The following is a 22,970-nucleotide window of genomic DNA, read 5'->3' as shown; positions in this document are numbered from 1 at the left end:
GATCATGTGACCTCCTTGACGAAGCGTCACGGCGGTCACATGACCCTAAACCCCGCCCCACTTCCCGGCTTCTGAAACTCTTAAAGGGCCGGGAGGCGCCGGCGTGAAGGGGTTAAATTTATATACTGGATTTTATACAATATGCAGCATTGGTCTCCTTTCTTCTTTGTGCATGATACTTTTGAGATTGTGGACCTGATGACCATTTCTCTGGTAGTGTTCCTTACCTGATGCATGCTGAATACAGCTCTTGTCCTGCCCGCATACTGTTGTAATTGTGACATCATGCTTAATATGACTAGTCTATCATTTGAGAGTCGTATTTCTCTGTTAGCCCCGGTTCACACCAGTGCGCCTTTGACAGTACCAAATCGCATGACAAGTCGCACTCTACTGTCGGTAATGGAACCGTTCAAATTGATTTTGAAAATAATTCTTGCACTATTTTCAATGATTTCAGGTGCAATGGGCATTGACATCTGTGCATGAAGTTGCACAGATGTCAAGCAAGTTGCATATAAAATTGCACTGGGTCTGCTGCTTTGAAAACGCACTACTTCAAGTGAAGTAACACAATTTTAATGGTACATTTGATGAGAACTGGGGCTTAAGCCTCTGCTGTGTTTCTTTGGCGGTGGCGATTCTTGTGAAGTGGGAATCACACTATTTGTACTTTTGAATGTAAGTTTGAAGAGATTCACAATGAGTGGACTTTGATCATTAATATTTGTTGCACATTTCGGTTTCTTTATAATTTGATAAAACGAAGTTCCAGTTGAATTTAAAAAAATTAAAAGTCAGCAGCTACAAAAACTGTAGTTGCTGGCTTTTAAAATACAGACACTCACCTGTCCCTCGATCTAGCAGTGTCCTCACCATGGCTAGTTTCACTGGCCATCTTCTCTCCCCGGCGCTGGCATCTTCAGTGTGGGCATCCGGCTGTGACAGCTTGCAGCTTCACAGCCGGGTGCCCACTGCACATGAGCGAGCGAATGGTCCCGTAGTCTTCTGGGACCTTTCATGTATTCCAGAAGACTATGGGGAGGGAGGGGGGAAGACAACTTCTGATCGCCTTAGGCGTTCGCAGCGGAAGTGGGAGCAGGTACCTATCAAATTCAGGTACCTGCTCTCCCCCCCCCTACTCCCCAAAGGTGCCAATCCATAACGGGGAGCAGGGGACAAAGGCTCAAAGTGGAACTTCCCCTGTTGGGTGGAGCTCCACTATAAGTAATATACTGTACACAAATGACATATTTCTGCTATTGGTGATTAAGCGTGGCACATTTTGGAATGCTAGAATACTACACACCTCCATTGTGCAAAATATTGAATATTTAATTTTGTGCATTATTTATCTGGTGCAGATCATGCAATTCGTTGGCTCACGCCACACTTTGGGATTTTTTTTTACAGTTGGCAAACTAGTCACATCTTACTGTTCAAACCCTTCAACTTGAATAAGTTCCATAGATCAGTGTCCCATGTGGCAAATATTTGGCACACAATCAAGTTTATTTGGACTAGTGAGTGAGCTTTGTCACCCTCACTACCCGACAGGTAATATGTTACTGGCAGGATCACCAGGTGAAGATAAAGGAAACAAGCCTGAGAAAAAGGAGAACCAATTCAGCACGTCAAAGGGCTGGTAAGCTGCAACATATTGCATTTTTTGGTTTTGTTTTAGATATATGTAGCACTACCCCTTCAGGGGTCGCGGAGTAATTTTTGGGTTCCCTGTCTTGCCTGACCCTACTCTGGAAGCCAACCCCTGCTGACACCACTTTAAACCTCCAGTCAGAGGAACCATCTGGCTGCTACCACAAAGTAGGCTCACAGACAGTTTAGAGTGAATTGATATCTTGATTGTATTGAGATCAAATTTAATCACAGTAAAACAACAGACGTTTGTGCATGAAATAATAGCTATCACATGGAGTAATTTCAAGCAAAAGTCAAACACAGCAAAGTCTCAATTAGTTATGGACATCCTGCAATTCAGGATTTAGCCAGTAACCCCAGCCATGAGATGTCTTTCTCCTTTGAGCAGAAAAATACTACCAAGCAGAGTGGCTAGCTCACTTTGGGCGCTCAGAAGCCGGTGATAGGGTTAAATTCTGAGGCTAAGAGAAAAAACTCTTTAAGTAAGTAGGTCACTGTCCCTTTAAACTGCAGTATAAGATCTTCTGTGCACTCCATGGGGCCCGAGTTGGTGCACTTTAAGAATTCAAATCCCTCTGGAAGCAAAGCTTCCTTGTGGATAAAAGCTGCCCCTTTAAGTTGTACAGTTGTGACCAAAATTATTCAACCCCCAATGCTGTAAAGGGGTTTAGGGACTATAGTGTACATTTGGAATTGTATTCAGAATCAAATCCTACAAGGACGTTGTAACTACCCAAATGCAACTAAAATGACATCAATTGTTTATGTAATACAGTAGTAAATGGTTCTTATGTGGTTTCTTCATTGCCACAATTATTCAACCCCTTAAAGACTACCACTCTGAAGAACAGAGGTTCATACAGGTGCTTTCCATCAGGTATTGAAAACACCTGTGGATGTCACCGAGCAGCAATCAAGCATAATAAGCACCAATTAGGCAGCTTTAAAATGACTGTGATACTCAGCTCCTTCTAGACATTTACTGGTGTGGTTACAAACATGGTGAAGGCAAGAGAATGGTCCAGGAAGACAAGAGAAGAGGTGATTTCTCTTCACAGGAAGGGCAATGGCTATAAGAAGATTGCAAAGATGTTAAACATACCAAGAGACACCTTAGGAAGCATCATTCGCAAATTCAAGGCAAAGGGCACTGTTGAAACGCTACCTGGTCGTGGCAGAAAGAAGATGCTGACTTCGACTGCTGTGCGCTACCTGAAGCGTAGAGTGGAGAGAAGTCCCCGTGTGACTGCTGAGGAACTGAGAAAAGATTTGTCAGATGTGGGTACAGAAGTTTCAGCCCAGACAATAAGACGCACACTGCGTAATGAAGGCCTCCGTGCCAGAACTCCCAGGCGTACCCCCTTGCTGTCTCCAAAGAATAAGAAGAGTCGACTGCAGTATGCCAAAAGCCATGTGGACAAACCACAAAAGTTGTGGGATAGTGTTCTGTGGACTGATGAAACAAAATTAGAACTGTTTGGGCCCATGGATCAACGCTATGTTTGGAGGAGGAAGAACAAGGCCTATGATGAAAAGAACACCTTGCCTACTGTGAAGCATGGTGGAGGGTCAATCATGCTTTGGGGCTGTTTTGCTTCTGCAGGTACAGGGAAGCTTCAGCGTGTGCAAGGTACCATGAATTCTCTTCAGTACCAGGAGATATTGGATGGAAACGTGATGCAGTCCGTCACACACCTGAGGCTTGGGAGACGTTGGACCTTTCAACAGGACAATGATCCCAAGCATACCTCCAAGTCCACTAGAGCATGGTTGCAGAGGAAAGGCTGGAACATTTTGGAGTGGCCATCGCAGTCACCAGACTTAAATCCGATTGAGAACCTCTGGTGGGACTTAAAGAAAGCAGTTGCAGTGCGCAAGCCTAAGAATGTGACTGAACTGGAGGCCTTTGCCCATGAAGAATGGGCGAAGATACCCGTAGATCGCTGCAAGACACTTGTGTCAAGCTATGCTTCACGTTTAAAAGCTGTTATAACTGTAAAAGGATGCTGTACTAAGTACTAAGATTGAATGTCACTTGGGGGTTGAATAAAACTGATAATGCTGTGAGCACAGAAAAGACATTTGTGGTTATTTCATTATAACTGTTATGTTATATTTGTCTGACCTACAAGTGCCTCTTTAATGTAAATGTAAGCAAGATGACTGAATGATCAAAAGCAATGTCAAACTGGCCAAAACACTCAATTTCAGTGGGGGTTGAATAATTTTGGTCACAACTGTAGGTAGCCTGGACAGTACCCCTTTAACACACACGGTGAGATGTACATCTACACAGGGATTAAAGAATATGCAGAATTTCTTTTCGTAGGGATTACTTTCTCTTTCTCTTGTGATCCCAGTAGTTCTTTGGTGAATGTGGGCTGACTGCAGGGGAAGCAATGATGTGGCTTATATGTATAACTTGTGAACAGTGTCAGTTAAACTAGGCAGAAAGCAGCAGACTTAAATAATGTCATAGGCAAATAGAATGGCTTGAGAGCGGAACACTCTCACCCGATCCATGGCACTGGTCAGGTAGCTGATGGTCTCTCTGTAGATGGGAGCCCCCCAGTGTTCCTGCGGTTCCTCTTTCAGAGATCACTCTGGACTGCAGCACTCTGTACCACTGGCCTGCTCACAGGGCTGTCCGCCAGGTTTGTTAGTGGTGTCAGCGTTTAGCAATTCCTGCTTTCTCCTCCACTCTTGGGGGCCTGGCCAGGTGCGGCTGGACCGCCAGTGTCCCGCACAGCCTTCTCCCCACAACTGCTCTCCACCTCTCCCCATGCATTTCCTACTCTCTGGTTCCCGGGCTTCTGTATTTATATGCCCCAATTAGATAACTCTTCTGGGAAATGTAGTTAACCTATTGGCGCTGGCACCTCCTGGCCTTTTAAGAGGTTTGTGATGCTGGGACGTGGGGCAGGGTTTAGAGCCATGTGACCTCCGTGATTGGCTGTCACATGATCGGAGAGCTCCAGACAGCAAGTAGTGATCGGGACCTTTCCATGAGGTGGCGGTAAATGTGCTGGGAAAGCGCAGGGCATGCTCTCTCAGCACATCTGTTGGCTACACTGGGTACACAAATATACAACCACTCGGTGCTAAGGCCCAGCTGCTGAGAGGCCACATATCTGCATGCACTCGGCACCAAGGAGTTAAACAAGGAAGTCCTTCTATCAGCCTACAAGTCCAATAAAGTCTGTATGACTGAGCTGCAGAACACTGCCATCTTGTGCCCATTTAACATCCTGCAAAGTGTTACATACATACTAAGGGGGATTGTATAGAGTCACATGACAGGAGGTTAAAACCAACCAGAAACAGCATATAACAACCTTAACAACCTTAGACCCATCTCCTTGTTGCCCTTCACTTCCAAGCTCCTTGAGCGCCTGGTCTACAATCGCCTAAGCGCCCACCTCACTGATAACAACCTCCTTGACCCCCTACAGCCTGGCTTCCGCCCCCTGCACTCCACCGAAACCGCCCTACTTAAAATCACCAATGACCTGCTAACTGCCAAAGCCAATGGCCACTATTCTATCCTCCTGCTCCTCGACCTCTCCGCGGCCTTCGACACTGTTGACCACCCTCTCCTCCTCCTTGCCAAACTGCACTCCCTTGGCATCAAGGACGCTGCTCTCTCCTGGGTCGCCTCCTACCTTTCCCAATGCTCCTTCAGCGTCACCTACAACACTGCCACCTCCCCCTCCCTCCCCCTCTCTGTCGGGGTCCCCAAAGGCTCTGTCCTCGGGCCCCTCCTCTTCTCCATCTATACCTCCTACCTTGGCAAACTTATTCACTCCCACGGCTTCAATTACCACCTCTATGCTGACGACACCCAAATTTACCTCTCCACCCCCCTCCTCACCCCCTCACTCTGTGCCCGCATCGCCCACCTCCTAAACGACATATCAGACTGGATGTCGCTCCATTTCCTCAAACTTAACCTATCCAAAACCGAGCTCCTGGTGTTCCCCCCACCCCGTGCCCCCCCCCATCCTCTCCATCACTACTAACAACGCCACCATCTCTCCCACCCCACACGCCAAAGTCCTGGGTGTCACCCTGGACTCCCACCTCTCCTTCCTACCCCACATCCAACTGCTATCTAGATCTTGCAGACTCCACCTCCGCAACATCTCCAAGATACGCACATTCCTCACCCCAGACACCACCAAACAACTCGTACACTCCCTCATCATCTCACGCCTGGACTATTGCAACTCCCTTCTCACTGGCCTACCCAAACGAACGCTATCCCCACTCCAGTCGATCCTAAACTCAGCGGCCAGACTCATCCACCTCACCAAGCGCTCCACATCTGCCTCCCCCCTTTGCCAATCCCTTCATTGGCTCCCGATTGCCCAACGCATCAAGTTCAAGCTGCTAACCCTGACCTACAAGGCCATTCACAATGCCGCCCCGAACTACATAACTGACCTGATACCCAGATACTACCCTACCCGTGCCCTCCGCTCCTCACAGGACCTCCTGCTCTCTAGCTCCCTGGTCTCCTCCTCCCATGCCCGATTGCAGGACTTCTCCAGGACTTCCCCCATCCTCTGGAACTCCCTACCCCAATCCATCAGACTGTCACCTACCCTCCTCACCTTCAGGCGCACCCTAAAAACCCTCCTCTTCAGGGAAGCCTACCCCAACCTCACCTAACACCCGACCTCACCTAACAACTAACCTCCTGCGCTCCACCCACCACTCCATCCCTCAGCCATCTCCTCCTGTGCCACCTTCCCCTCCCTCCTAGATTGTAAGCTAGAAAGAGCAGGGCCCTCGAACCCCTCGTGTAGTGTATTGTTACTGTCTTGTCTCATGTTATGTCCCCCTTGCTACTGTACAGCGCTGAGCATACCCTTTGGCGCTATATAAATACTGTATAATAATAATATAGTGAAACCAGCTGCATAGATTATCTAAAACATATGTAGAGTTTCTAAATTTGGTACCATTGCAATGCTTCCTGGATTACACTAGTGGTGTAAGGAATAGCTCTACTGGTTTCCTTGAAAGCAACAGTACGTTCATATAGCACTTCTGTCTTCATTCATGAATTTCTGGCAATGCTATACTAGGTTAGAAGGTGTCAAAATTCATATTTTGCTACTGATCTAGGAACGTGCCAGCAAACTGCTGAAGCTAGTTCCACCTACTACACTTCTAATCAAGAATCGCTACTGTTTACTGCTAGGTCTCATTCACACAGGGCATACATAACTGTACGCCCATGAAGAGCCTTCTTTACCCACCAGGGATGTCCAGGTGTTCTGTGCATCCCCATGTAGGCAATCCAATTGCTGTCAATTGGGATGCAGTAGCTACACAAACACGATACCAATATGACATGAGTATGGGTGCGGGTGCACAGCTCCAAATGCATTCCTGCCCCAAAATTTGTGAAATGTTGCTACATAATAAATGTATATTTAAACTCAATAGCAAAAATGTTTTTATATATTTTAGCTTATTGATCCTAAGGTGTGGTTGCTGCATTTCTTTTCTTTTCCAGGCTTCTTTCACTTTTATTTACACCTAGTGATTCTGCCAGTAACAAACTTTCTATCCTAGGGTGACAATGCCCACTGCACTGTATACAGTATATGCAATATTGTCACCCTAGGACGTGACTAGGCACTCCTGTATCTAACATATACTCTGTCCTCTCCAGCTTGTAACTGCTGTTCTCATGAAATACTGAAGGAGATTTGGTGATGTCACTACTATGCAGCTCTCTGTTCTCTTTGCTTGAGAGTAAGCTGTAACTGAGGACCTGCGGTACAAGAACTTCTGTGTTTCAATAATCCTGTGGATCTGTGTTTTCTCCAACTGAATAGGCAATACCTTGCCTTTTTTGGGACAAGTCTTCCACAGTACAAACCCTCTTTTATTTGCCCTGATCTGTGACACTTCTGTTGAGAATTGGAAGTTATTATATGCAAATCGTGGCTTTATACAGTGCCTTGAAAAAGTATTCATACCCCTTGAAATGTTCCACATTTTGTCATGTTACAACCAAAAACGTAAATGTATTGGGATTTTATGTGATAGACCAACAAAAAGTGGCACATAATTGTGAAGTTGAAAGGAAAATGATAAATGGTTTTCAAAATTTTTTACAAATAAATATCTGAAAAGTGTGGCGTGCTTTTGTATTCAGCCCCCTTTACGCTGATACCCCTAAATAAAATATAGTGAACCCAGTTGCCTTTAGAAGTCACCTATTTAGTAAATAGAGTCCACCTGTGTGTAATTTAATCTCAATATAAACACAGCTGTTCTGTGAAGCCCTCAGAGGTTTGTTAGAGAACATTAGTGAACAAACAGCATCTTGAAGCCCACAGAACACCCCAACTGGTCAGGGATAAAGTTGTCAATAAGTTTAAAGCAGGGTAAGGTTATAGAGAAAAATATCCCAAGCTTTAAACATCTCACAGAGCACTGTTCAATCCATAATTTGAAAATGGAAAGAGTATGGCACAACTGCAAACCTGCCAAGACATGGCTGTCCACCTAAACTGACAGGCCAGGAAAGGAGAGCATTAATCAGAGAAGCAGCCAAGAGACCCATGAAGGAGCTGCAGAGATCCACAGCTCAGGTGGGAGAATCTGTCCACAGGACAACTATTAGTCATGCACTCCACAAATCTGGCCTTTATGGAAGAGTGGCAAGAAGAAAGCCATTGTTGAAAGAAAGCCATAAGAAGTTCAGTTTGTAATACGCCAGAAGCCATGTGGGGGACACAGCAAACATGTGGAAGAAGGTGCTCTGGTCAGATGAGACCAAAATTGAACTTTTTGGCCTAAAAGCAAAACGCTATGTGTGGTGGAAAACTAACACTGCACATCACCCTGAACACACTATCCCCACCGTGAAACATAGTGGTGGCAGCATCACGTTGTGGGGATGCTTTTCTTCAACAGGGACAGGGAAGCTGGTCAGAGTTGATGGGAAGATGGATGGAGCCAAATGCAGAGCAATCTTAGAAGAAAACCTGTTAGAATCTACAAAAGAATTGAGACTTGGGCGGAGGTTCACCTTCCAGCAGGACAATGACCCTAAACATACAGCCAGAGCTACAATGGAATGGTTTAGATCAAAGCATATTCATGTGTTAGGAAGGCCCAGTCAAAGTCCAAACCTCAATCCAATTGAGAATCTGTGGCAAGACTTGGAAATTGCTGTTCATAGATGCTCTCCATCCAATCCGACAAAGCTTGAGCTATTTTGCAAAGAAGAATGGGCAAAAAGTGCACTCTCTAGATGTGCAAAGCTGGTAGAGACATCCTCAAACAGACGTGCAGCTGTAATTGCAGGGAAAGGTGCTTCTACAAAGTATTGACTCAGGGGGGCTGAATACAAATGCATGCCACAAGTTTCAGAAATTTGTAAAAAATTTTGAATGCCATTTATCATTTTCCTTCCACTTCACAATTATGTTTCACTTTGTGTTGGTCTATCACATCAAATCCCAATAAAATACATTTACGTTTTTGGTTGTAACATGACAAAATGTGGAAAATTTCAAGGGGTATGAATACTTTTCCAAGGCACAGTAGCAAATTTACTAAGTAGCCTGGCTGCTCCTTCCACTCTAGTGTGGTATTGAAGTGCTTATGTCCATTCATAATCAAGAGGCTATTTGTAGTAGTGTAATATCAGTGATGGCTGGCTGAGTGACATCCAGTGATCTTGTTTTGCAATTTATGGGTTTTGAATGTCAGATTTGGACGATATGTTTAACAATTCTGTTCACTTCAGCAAAGTATTTTAGCTATTGCAAGTATGTACATTTAGGGGGTTGAACCTAATGCTGGGAGCTGAGATCTGTGCCTTGCTGTTTCCATCTGTGCGTACTGCCTGTGTATTCAGCAGTGAAGGCTGGCTCTGCCTAGCCAATCCCTTGCTTGATTGGCGTTGTATTCTGACTAAGAAGAGTCTTTATGTAAGTATATTTTGTGCAGATTTAAGCAGGGATTGGCTACATCAGAAAGACTGTTCAGCACCCTGTGCTGTTCACTCTGAATCCTGTCTCTCAATTTCTCACTCACGGGATTTGTGTGAGTAAGCTATTGAGTGACAGGATGGGCACAGGCAGCCACAGACAGCCCAGTTTGCTGTGCATCCGCTCCCAGCCACAGAGTCCAGGCTGGGCAGCAGGTGGAGGCAGAGCCTCCAACATTCAGCATTGATTACATGGAAAGGCTCAGGTGACAGCCCAGCTGAACCTAAAGTTGGCAGGTGGGACAGAAGATGCCAGATGCCAGCCAGACCAGTGCTTGCTCACCCTGAGCCCCGCTGCTAGTCCTAAGTTATCCGTGTGCAGACCACTTCCTTACTTGCACCTGACCTGAGCACTGCTGGCCTGCCACATCCCATAGATCAGGGGTCTCCAAACAAAGGGCCAGTTTATTGTGCTTCAGACTTTGTGGGGGCCAGACTGTGCCCAGTGGGAGTAGAAAATGCTGTGGCATCAATGGCAACAAACCATCATTGTATCAGTGGGAGGAATAGTGCCCCATCATTGGTGTCAGTGGTAGGAAAATGCCCCATCATTGGTATCAGTGGGAAGTATAGTGCCCCATTGATGGGGTCAGGGGTAGGAATAGTGCCCAACTGTTGATATCAGTGACAGGAATTATGCCCCAATGTTGGTGTCAGTGGGAGGAAGTGTTCCCCAAGTGCTGGATAAAGGCAAGCAAAGGGCCACATCTGGCCCCCGGGCCGCAGTTTGGAGACCACTGCCCTAGATCATTGGAATTACAGAGCTGGCACTGATAGGGTCCCTGGGCAGTGCCCAGGGGTGCCCACTCAGTAAGATTGTCCTGGCACTTGGTGTTGAAGATTATTTTCCTGCATTATCATGTGGTGGAGGAACTTTAAAAACTATACACCATTAGATGTTTTTTAAAGAAGCACATATTAATTTAATCAGTTTGGTGGATGAAATTTAAGGACTATACATCTTTGGACATTTGTTGTACATACATATATTTTTTTGTGTGCGCATGTTATGTTTACACTTTTTGTAGATTCTTTATACATGTTTTTTTATCCGTGCTGTATTTTTGTTTTATGTGTATCTTTTAGGTTTAATTTACAGTGGATATAAAAAGTCTACACACCCCTGTTAAATTGTCAGCTTTCTGTGATGGAAAAAAACAAAGATAAATAATTTCAAAACTTTTTCCACCTTTATTGTGACCTATAAACTGTACAACTCAATTGAAAAACAAACTGAAATCTTTAAGAGGTGGGAATAAACATAAAAAACTAAAATAATGTGGTTGCATAAGTGTGCACACTCTCTTATAACTGGAGATGTAGCTGTGTTCAGAATTAAGCAATCACATTCAAAATCATGTTAAATAGGAGTCACTACACATCTGCCATCATTTAAAGTGCCTCTGATTAACCCCAAATAAAGTTCAGCTGTTCTAGTAGGTCTTTCCTGACATTTTCTTAGTCGCATCCTACAGCAAAAGCCATGGTCCGCAGAGAGCTTCCAAAGCATCAAAGGGATCTGATTGTTAAAAGGTATCAGTCAGGAGAAGGGTACAAAAGAATTTCTAAGGCATTAGATATACCATGGAACACAGTGAATACAGTCATCATCAAGTGGAGAAAATATGGCGCAACAGTGACATTACCAAGAACTGGACATCCCTCAAAAATTGTTGAAAAGACAATAAGAAAACTGGTCTGGGATGCCTACAGCAACATTAATCGCTTCCTGTCTGCCCTATAACAGAAGTACTACTACAGGGAGGCACGGATGCACAAAAATCAAGTATATCACGCCATTCGTGGCCGCGGCTGACAATGACCGGGTGATTACTCGCGGCGCCTGGTGATTGCCGAGCATCTCCGATGGGGGGGAGAACTGTTTGTAAACAAAACAGTTCTCTCCCCTATCAGCTCCCTCACACAGCCATGCAAAGCAATGTGCTTACAGTGAAGCACACAGACACAGCCCCCTAGTAAAACACACACAGTTAACCCTTTGATCGCCCCACATGTTAACCCCTTCATGCCCAGTGCCATTAGTACAGTGTCAGTGCTGTTTATTAGCACTGATCACTGTATTGGTGTCACTGGGGATGTCAGTGACACCAAGTCAGTTCCCCCCAATGTCAGAATGCCCACCGCAGTTCTGCAATCCTGCTATAAGTCGCTGATGGCCGCCATTACTAGTAAAAATAAAAAATCACAGTATATATACTGCCATTTGTAAACGCTATAACTTTCACGTAAAACGATTCATTTACACGTATTGGGATTTTTTTTTAGCAAAGACATGTAGCAGAATACATTTTGGCCTAAATTTATGACTAACTTTGATAAATTTTTTTTACTGGACATGTTTATTAGCAAAAAGTAAAAAATATTGTTTTTTTCTAAAAATTGTCGGTATTTATTTTTTATAGCGCAAAAAATTAAAAATGCACAGGCGATCAAATACTATCAAAAGAAAGCTCTAGTCGTGGGGAAAAAAAAGACGTAAATTTCATTTGGGTGCAGCGTTGCATGACCACATAATTGTCAGTTAAAGTAATGCAGCACTGTAATGCAAAAAATGGCCTGGTCAAGAAGGGGGTTAAATCCTCTGGAGGGCAAGTGGTTAAAGGAGCTGCAGGAATATCTGGCAAGTACTGGATGTGTGGTACATGTGGCAACAATCTCCCATATTCTTCATATGTCTGGGCTATGGGGTAGAGTGCCAAGACGGAAGCCTTTTCCTACAAAGAAAAACATCCAAGCCCGGCTAAATTTTGCAGAAACACATCTGAAGTCTTCCAAAAGCATGTGGGAAAATATGTTATGGTTTCATGAAATTAAGGTTGAACTTTCTGGCCACAATTCCAAAAGATATGTTTGGCGCAAAAAACAACACTGCACATCACCAAAAGGACACCATACCCACAGTGAAGCATGGTGGTGGCAGCATCATGAATTGTTTTTCTTCAGCTGCAACTGGGGCCTTAGTCAAGGTAGAGAGAATTATAAACAATTCCAAATACCAGTCAACATTGCCACAAAACCTTCAGGTTTCTGCTAGAAAAGTGAACATGAAGAGGAACTTCATCTTTCAGCATGACAACGACTGAAAACATACATCCAAATCAACAAAGGAATGGCTTCACCAGAAGAAGATTAAAGTTTTGGAATGGCCCAGCCAGAGCCCAGACCTGGAAAATCTGTGGGGTGATCTGAAGAGGGCTTTGCACAGGAGATGCCCTCGCAATCTGACAGATTTGGAGTGTTTTTGCAAGAAAAAGTGGGCAAGATGTGCCATGCTGATAGACTCATACCTAAAAAGACTGAGTGCTGTAATAAAATCAAGGTGCTTCAACAAAGTATTAGATTAAGGGCAGGGGCGGACTGACAACTCATGGGGCCCCCGGGCAATAGGGGATCATGGGGCCCCTGTGTCCTTGCCCAAACTCAAAAAAGCCTATGAAAAAGGTACCAGGGGCATCTCATGGGGCCCCCTACTGACCCCGGGCCCTCAGGCAGTGCCTGAGTTTCCAAATGGTCAGTCCGCCCCTGAATAAGAGTGTGCACACTTATGCAACCATATTATTTCAGTTTTTACTTCCCTCCACCTAAAAGATTGAGTTGTACAAATTATAGGTTGCACTTTAGGTAGAAAAAGTCCTGAAATGATTTATCTTTTGCCTCATTTTTTTTACATCACAGAAACCTGACATTTTAACAGGGGTGTGTAGACTTTTTAGATCCACTGTGTGTATATATATATATATATATATATATATATATATATATATATATATAGTTGCTGTCTTACACAAAGCCCCAGATTACTGAAATTGTAAGTATAAATGCATTTGGCCAAGAAAATTATGTAAGCCTTTCACTGCCTAGGTATCTGATCTCTTTACTAGAGATGTGCATGATAGAAAAATTTGTTTAGTATTGGCTTTGTTTGTTAGGTTAATCATTTTGTTTTGGAAGTCATTTTATAGATTTGGATTTGTTTCGTATATTCATTACTTTCCAATTCGAAATTTGAATTCGACATTCGAATTTGACTTTTGAGATTCAAATTTCAGAGGACTGCTATATTTGTTCTATTTTAGTCTCTTTTTTATTTTCTTTTTTAGTCTACTCTATTCTGTTCTTTTCTATTCTATTCTGTTATTCTATTATATTCTGTTTTATTCTATTATTTTCTATTCTATTCTATTCCTTTTTATTAAGGCTATTCTGTTTTATTCTATTTATTTCTATTATATTTCTTTTTCTATTCTATTTTATTCTATTCTGTTTTATTCTATTTTCTATTTGTTTTATTCTATTCCCTTATGTTCTATTCTATTTTGTTCTAATCTATTCTATTTTATCTTATTTTATTCTCTTCAGCACCCAAAATAGGCATCATCAGTTTATTCCACTTTTGTACCTTACTGTATTTATTGCAATATGTTTCCATTTCAAATTCAAATTAATTTTCGAATTCAGATAATCGGTTTTATTATAATTTATTTGGGATTCTTTAAAATTCATTACTGTTGTGATTTGGAAGTTTGAATACATCCAAATCTCTGAATAACACAAATTTTGTCCGAATTTCAATTTTGTAACGAAACAAATCACACATGTCTACTCTTTACAAAAGATGAAATTTAAATTTATGGGACAGATCACTATTAGGCCCCCTGCACACTGGGCGTTTAGCCCCAGCACATGGAGTTCAAGCGTTTAGCTGCAGGCGGAGGGTACAGATGTCCTGTTCAGCCCTGCTTCCAGCCTGAACAGGGCCCTTCACCCAAGGGCACCCCAGCCTCTTTTCATAAACAACGACAGACATATGACATATCTACACCAGTCCTAGGCAATGTCATCCATCCATAATCCACAAGGTAGGAAGGCTGACATATTTCAGGGGACATGCCTGCTTCCTCAGAGCTAAACATTTGTCCAAAAGGATATGCATCATTGCACATTTTGCATTAAGAGAGGAAGATTTAAACACTCCTGTGTGCTTAAATACTAATTGTGAGATCTGATGGATGGCTATGAATTCCATAGTTTTCTGCCAAGGTATCAAATGTTCTTATCAGCAGAATATACTATCACACCTTGCTAGTTTACACACTGAATGTGAAAGGCGAGTGCTGTTCCTGCATGTCAAAGCCATTCTATTAAAATACTGCTCAGGAAACACATACAGTTGCAAGAAAAAGTATGTGAACCCCTTGGGATTACGAGGAGTTTTGCATGAATTGGGCATAAAATGTGCTCTGAACGTCATCTAAGTCACAACAATAGAAGAACACAGTCTGCTGAACATAATACTACACAAACATTAGATGTTGCCATGGTTTAATTGCACATAACATGTAAACATTCACAGTGCAGGGAGGAAAAAGTATGTGAGGCCCTAGCTTAATGACTTCTCCCAGAGCTAATTGGAGCCAGGAGTGAGCCAACCTTGACTCCAATCAGTGTGATGATATTGGATGTGTTGCTGACAGCTATCCTGCCCTTACAAAACACACACCTGTTTTGGGTTTACTGGTTTCAAGAAGCACTGTCTGATGTGAACCATGCCTCGCAGAAAAGAGCTCTCAGAAGACCTACGATCAAGAATTGTTGACTTGCATGAAGCTGGAAAGGGTTACAAATGTATCTCCAAAAGCCTTGATGTGCATGTGCCCACGGTAAGACAGACTGTCTACAAATGGAGAAAGTTTAGCACTGTTGCTACTCTCCCTAGGTGTGGTCGTCCTGTAAAAATGACTGCAAGAGCACAGCGCAGAATGCTGCATGAGGTAAAGAAGAATTCCAGAGTGTCAGCTAAAGACCTACAGAAATCTCTGGCACATGCTAACATTTTTGTTGACACATCTACAATAAGGAAAACATTAAACAAGAATGCAGTACATGGGAGGACACCACGGAGGAAGCCATTGCTGTCCAAAAACAATATTGCAGCACGTTTGAAGTTTGCAAAAGAGCACCTGGATGTTCCACAGCACTAATGGCAAAATATACTGTGGACAGATGAAACCAAGATTGAGTTGTTTGGGAAGAACACACAACACTATGTGTGGAGAAAAAAAGGCACAGCACACCAACATCAAAACCTCATCCCCACTGTAAAACATGGCGGAGGGAGCATCATGGTTTGGGGCTGCTTTGCTGCCTCAGGGCCTGGATGGATTGTTGTCATTGATGGGAAAATAAATTCCAGAGTTTATCAAGACATTTTGCAGGAAAACGTACGACCATCTGTCCGTCAACTGAAGCTCCGCAGAGGATGGGTGATGCAACAGGACAATGACCCAAAGCATACAAGTAATTCAACAAAACAATGGCTGCAACAGCACAGAATATGCCTTCTGGAGTGGCCCAGTCAGAGTCCTGACCTCAGTTTGGTTGAGGTTATTGCTGCCAAAGGAGGGTCAACCAGTTATTAAGTCCAAAGGTTCACATACTTTTTCCTCCCTGCACTGTGAATGTTTACATGTTATGTGCAATTAAACCATGGCAACATCTAATGTTTGTGTAGTATTATGTTCAGCAGACTGTGTTCTTCTATTGCTGTGACTTAGATGACGTTCAGAGCACATTTTATGCCCAATTCATGCAAAACTCCACGTAATCCCAAGGGGTTCACATACTTTTTCTTGCAACTGTATACCATGAAAAGAGTTTACTTCTCAGTGAGTTTCTTAATTTCTCCGTCAATCTCCTTTCCCTTTTACATCAGTGTAAGATTTTTTTGTAAACACCAGGATATACAACACACTCTAACCAGTTAAAATGTGTTAAATTGTATAGTGAAATTAATTGTAAAGGCCTAAAGAAGTAATCTAAGGAATTCTGAAAGTATGCATCTTAAATAAGTAAAGTTAACGACCAATGGGTATCACTCACCATTTACAAAAAAGTAGTAAATGCAAGCAACATTGCTCTTACAATGCGCATTTACTACTTATTTGCATTGAAGCTTGCAGAGCACCTGCAATCACTGTGTTGTGAGTGCAATGGACAGGCTCTTCCATGGTTTACCCTCTCAAGGTACAGGCTTAATGGAAGCATGGCTTGAACTACAAAGCAGGGAGAGGAAGATGGAATCTCTGACGTGCTCTGCATAGTCCCTCTACCACAGTAGCAGATGGGACTTTTAGTCAATGTTTGCAAACAATTCCGTACCTGAATGGAAATCTGTTCGGGTGAAGCCACAATGCCAACTACATCTCTGTACGGATGTGCGGTTACATGCATACAGTGGAGCATTTGTCAGCCTGTCATTGATTTGTACTAGCTGCTGCCTGCAACTCCATGAAAACTGCCGTGACTCCTGGTTGCAGAAATACACTACTTTTTGAAACTTTACGGCTGTGTGAATGAGGTACAGGGGTTGGACAAAGAAATGGAAACACTACATGATTTGCAAGTGTGAAAGTGACCACATGTTTAGCATTGAAAGTGGAAGTGGTGTAACATTCTTTTGCGTCCACTGTGTGATGAGACACCTAGCTAACAGGTGGGAAGCCTCACTGTCGTCATTCACTGCGTGCACTTCTAGTATTAGACAATCATGTCAGAGGTTACTGATCTTCAAAGAGGGCAAATTGTTGCTGCTCGCTTAGCTAGTGCCTCTGTGAGTAAAGTTAGCAATTTATTTGCTGTCTCACAAGGTACAGAATCAAAGGTGATGACAGCATATCCAGTTTCCAGGGAAACATTTTCTGATAAGCGTTAGCGTGGTAGACATGGTCAACTGACCGAAAGAGACAAAAGGACATTGCAGAGCTCAATCACAGTCTTCCAAAGCCTGTGTTCACAAAAACTGTGCGGAGGGAACTCCATAAGCAAAACATTCACAGGTGAGCTGTAATTGCCAAACCACTAGTGACTGATATTAATACTTAGAAGAGGAGACAGTGGTGCAACACCCATAAATCGTCGACTATCGATCAATGGAAGACTGTAATATGGGCCGATGAATCGAGCTGCACACTGTTCCCAATTACCAGATGTGTTTACATGTGGCAAACACTGTCCCAAGCTTATGACCAGCACTGAATTCTGCCAACAGTAAAACATGGTGGTGGCGCAATCATAGTTTGGGCAGCTATTTCTTGGTATTCTGCAGGCTCCATCATCACCTTAAAAAGGTAAGAGTCACTGCCAATGACTATGTACACCCCATGGTGCAGACATTGTTTTTCAAAGAAAGCACCATTTACTAAGACGATTATACTCCAATTCACACAGCCGATGTTGTCAAATTGTGGTTTGTTGAGTATGCAGATGAAGTCTTGCACCTTCCTTGGGTACTACAGTCACCAGACCTCAATATCATAGAGCCACTATGGTCAATTTTTGAGAACAAGGTATTTTCTACCTCCAGCATCTCTGCGAGGACTGGAACGATTTTGTATGAAGAGTGGTATCAGATTCCTATATCCACTGTCCAAGACTTGTATTTGTCAATTCCCAGGGGAATTCAGGCCGTCTTGGAAGGCGGTCCAACACCATATTAGGTAACGATTTTGTTCTTTTACCTGGTATTTCCATTATTTTGTCCAACCCCTGTACATTAACTCAACTCTAAGTGCAAAGCGTTGGCACTTGCTGTAACACACAATGCATTGAAGTAAAATGTACACCTGCATCTTGCTCTTAGCGAGATATTTCAGGTCCTGAATTGTATTACTCAGTATAATTTCTGGCATAGACCTTTCTACAAGGTCTAGACTTGGTTGGTGGTGACAGCCCTTTGACAACCTTGAGGAAGGTTCTCTGGCCTCGCCTGGTACTCGTTCGGGCCCTGGCAGACTCACCGGCTGGAGAAGGATTATGTTATGTCAAGTGTAAATTCTCCATTAGAATTTAATACAAAAATAGCAGCGCATGTGTCTAATATAAAACTAAAGTGCTAAAGAATCAACATAAATGTATAAATCAATCAATCAATAAATAATACAATCAAAAAACTATTTTTAGTTTTTTGATTGTATTATTTATTGATTTACACATTTATATTGATTCTTTAGCAATTTAGTTTTATATTGAACATATGTGCTGCTATTTTTGTAATAAATTATATTTGAGGGGATGTTATATTCATTCACCTTCTAAGCAGCAGGATTATTAGGAGTGGATTGGTATCACATTATTGAGAACATATTGAGTTGGATTCACGTATACACTGCTTTGAGGCAGCTAATGTTGTCATTGTTTTGTGGTGATTATATTTTATATTGTGTTTGTGCAGTGGTTTTGGGTATATGTGTATTCTCCGTTGTTTGCACAATTTTTTCAATAAAAATTTTGTGGAAAAAAAAATGTACGCCTGCATAATACATTGCTCAAAAAAATTAAAGGAACACTTTGAAAACACATTAGTTCTCAATGGGGAAAAATATGCTAGATATCTATAGCGATATGGACTGGGTAATGTGTTAGGAAGGTAAGGATGCCCCATTGTTTGATGGAAATGAAAAATATCAACCTACAGAGGACTGAATTCAAAGACACCCCGAAAATCAAAGTGAAAAAATTATGCAGCAGGCTAGTCTATTTTGCTGAAACTTCATTGCAGCAACTCAAAATGGTACTCAGTAGTTTGTATGGCCCCCCCATGTGCTTGTATGCATGCCTGACAATGTCAGGGCATGCTCCCAATGAGACGATGGATGGTGCCCTAGGGTATTTCCTCCCAGATCTGGACCAAGGCATCACTAAGCTCCTGGACAGTCTAAGGTGCAACCTGGCAGCATCACATGGACCGAAACATGATATCCCAGAGGTGTTTTATTGGATTTAGGTCAGACGAGCTCGGGGGTCATTCAATGGCATCAATTCCTTCATCCTCCAAGAACTGCCTGCATACTCTCGCCACATGAGGCCAGGCATTGTCGTGCACCAGGAGGAACCCAGGACCCACTGCACCAGCGTAGGGTCTGACAATGGGTCCAAGGATTTCATCACGATACCTTATGGTAGTCAGGGTGCCATTGTCTAACCTGTAGAGGTCTGTGCATCCCTCCATGGATATGCCTCCCCAGACCATCACTAACCCACCACCAAAACGGTCATGCTGAACGATGTTGCAGGCAGCATAATGTTCTCTTTGGCTTCTCCAGACCCTTTCACGTCTGTCACATGTGCTCAGGGTGAACCTGCTCTCATCTGTGAAAAGCACAGGGCACCACTTACAGACCTGCCAATTCTGGTGTTCACTGGCAAATGCCAATCAAGCTCTATGGTGCTGGACAGTGAGCACAGGACCCACTAGAGCACGTTGGGCCCTCAGACCACCCTCATGAAGTCTGTTTCTGATTGTTTGGTCAGAGACATTCACACCAGTGGCCTGCTGAAGGTAATTTTGTAGGGCTCTGGCAGTGCTCATCCTGTTTCTTCTTGCACAAACGAGCAGATGGCGGTCCTCCTGTTGGGTTAAGGACCTTCTACAGCACTGTCCAGCTCTCCTAGGGTAATTGCTTATCTCCCGGAATCTCCTCCATCCTCTTGAGACTGTCCTGGGAGACACAGCAAACCTTCTGGCAATGGCACATATTGGTGTGCAATCCTGGAGGAGTTGGACTGCCTGTGCAACCTCTGTAGGATCCAGGTATCGCCTCATGCTACCAGTAGTGACACTGATCCTAGCCAAATGAAAAACTAGTGAAAAACAGTCAGAAACGATAAGTAGGGAAAAAATGTCAGTGGCCTCCATCTGTAAAACCATTCCTGTTTTGGGGGCCATCTCATTGTTGCCCATCTAGTGCACCTGTTGTTAATTTTATAACACCAAATCAGCTGAAACTAATTAATAACCCAAGGAGTTTAATTGACTTGATGCTATACTCTGAATAAAAAGTATTCCTTTAATTCTTTTGAGCATTGTATAATCGTAAAACACACCCCTACATGGCACTACAAATCAAAAGTTATCACAAAGCATAGGTGTGAAGTCACACTCCACATTTTTAGCAATAAGTTCCTTATTTACAGATTTGCCATTTTAAAATTCCCTAATATGTGTTCTTTATTAAATATATTTAGTAGGAATCATGTAAGTTATGTTGTGTTTGTGTGCAATAAAGCTTTTAGTGCATTGTTATAGAAAACATTGTCTTGATTATCAATACTGCCACAACTATCCTGGGACCTATAACTCTCGGCTCACACTATTGCAGGCCGTGTGGCATGTGTTTGCTCTGGCACGGCAGCCCATTCCCACAGGAAAAAGGTGCAAGCATCTTTCTGGAAACACAGCCACATGCGGTTTCCCTGCGGTTCTCGCACCTGCAATCACGCTGTGGGCTGAGATGTATGGGGGTGCCATTCAGAATGAATGGCAGCCCTGAGCATCTCGCAAGAGCAGTGCGATTCAGCTGCAAGTGGTTGTGGATGCGGGAACAGGTGCAATTCCTGCACTCGCAACCAGCCTGCAGGATAGTGTGAACCAAGTGTAAAATCATTTGCACCATCTTTTTATTCTATCAGTCCTGTGCTTTCAGAAAATGGTTTGGGGGGGGTCTTTTACAAACTCTGAAAGATGTAAGTAAAAATGATTTTTAAAAAAGTGAAAAATTGCCCAGCAGCAGAAGGGTTAAACTCTAAACTTTCAAAGTGTCAAAAAGATAAAATGCAAAACTTCAGCACAGACACACCTAAGTAATATATTCCAGAACATTTGGATTACTTATGTAATTATAGCATTTATACGGTTTCATTGTGCTGTTATCTTGCATCCTGGATAATTATGGTGCATTCACTTTGCATACAAAAATCAATTACGTGCATACAGTAAACAAGGGCTAAAATTAAGGCCCTAATGGTGATTACCGTTGGGTGGGGAACCATCTTCATTTAGGCTACTAACCTGCATCTTAGAAAAGAAAACAGCTAAACACTATTGAAATACATATCTACTGTTTTTCTGGTATCACTGTTATTCTGTTCAGTATTTTGTACTAGCCAAGCAACAGCCCTAGTTCTTGGTTCAGTCTTGTACCTCTAGCTTGTTTATTGGACAATGAATTAGCATAATCACCTCTGTCCAATGAGCAGGGAGGTGACCCAGGAAGCTATAAAGTGCATTATTTTGGATAGATTGGAGAGGCAGAAGAACACCTGTTGGGTTTTTGTTTGCAGTCTGTGTCTCCATAAGGGAAATTTGCCCTCTTTATTTGTCCTGTTCGCTGTTATTCTCTAAAGAAAATCCCAAATTTTGGGTTTTCCCCAAAACAGTAATAGTAATCTTCCAATGGGGACAGTAGTTTTGGTAAACCTGCAGGGATTGCAGCTCATTTCCTGTGCTGGCTATGGACCAGGAGTGAAGATTATTCTTCAAGGGACATACTGGTAGATAGCAAAAAAATCCTAAGGACCCTTTTACACGGGCATTCCGTTCGTCCGTTTTGCATCCATCCGATGATGGATGAAAAACAGACATCAATGCAAAACGGACAAATGTAAGACAAAATGTAAGTTAAATCTGTTTATGTCCGCATCTGTCAACATCCCTTATTTGGAATGGATCAAAGCCCTATTTTTGTGCCGTTATAATGGCAGAATGGACAACAAAACAGATGTAAACAGACAAAAGATCCATTTCTGCATTGCTACCGGATGTAAAAAAAACTGATGTAAAACTGATAAAAACCGTTGTAAAAACTGATTTGCTTTTTCTTTGAAAAAAACGTGACTGAACAAATGAAAAAACAAACAAACAAACATCCGTGTGAAAGGACTCACCCTATATAACATAGAAAAAAAGGTTTTGCCTTTAGTTCTACTTTAAGGTAATCTTCACATATGAAATTTTAGTGCAGCTGCCTGTGAATCTGTTTATAAAATGCATATGTGAAGTCAGAGAATGGGCATATTTGTTGAACCTCACATGAAGTCCTTAACTATTGAAAAAACTGTTCATTACAGCAGTGGTGAACAGAACAGCATCTCCGAATGTAAAGCAAACTTCAGTACCAGAAGACCATGCCACATTTGACTCCTGTTACTAATAAAAAAGACAATTTAGCTACAGTGGTAGATGATCTTGCTTTAAGCTGTGACATATTGTACATATAGATAGGTTGAAACTTGGCATACACAACTTCAATTTTTGGATCCATCCTCATCATTTAAATGCTACAGCATACCCAGTTATTGTTGCTCATCATGTACCCCCCCCCCCACTTTTATGGCCTACCAAACTTCTGTGGGGCTGTCTCCTAATTGCAATTATCCTGCTGCTGAATATGATATCATTTCTGTTAAATGTACAAAGAGCAAATTCCAAGAAACAAAT

This window comes from Staurois parvus, unplaced genomic scaffold (genome assembly GCF_062004578.1).
Source record: "Staurois parvus isolate SC_StPar_1 unplaced genomic scaffold, SC_StPar_1.0 ptg000392l, whole genome shotgun sequence".
Lineage (NCBI taxonomy): Eukaryota > Metazoa > Chordata > Amphibia > Anura > Ranidae > Staurois > Staurois parvus.
The sequence above is the reverse complement of the archived record's forward strand: the minus strand, read 5'-3'. Positions refer to the sequence as shown.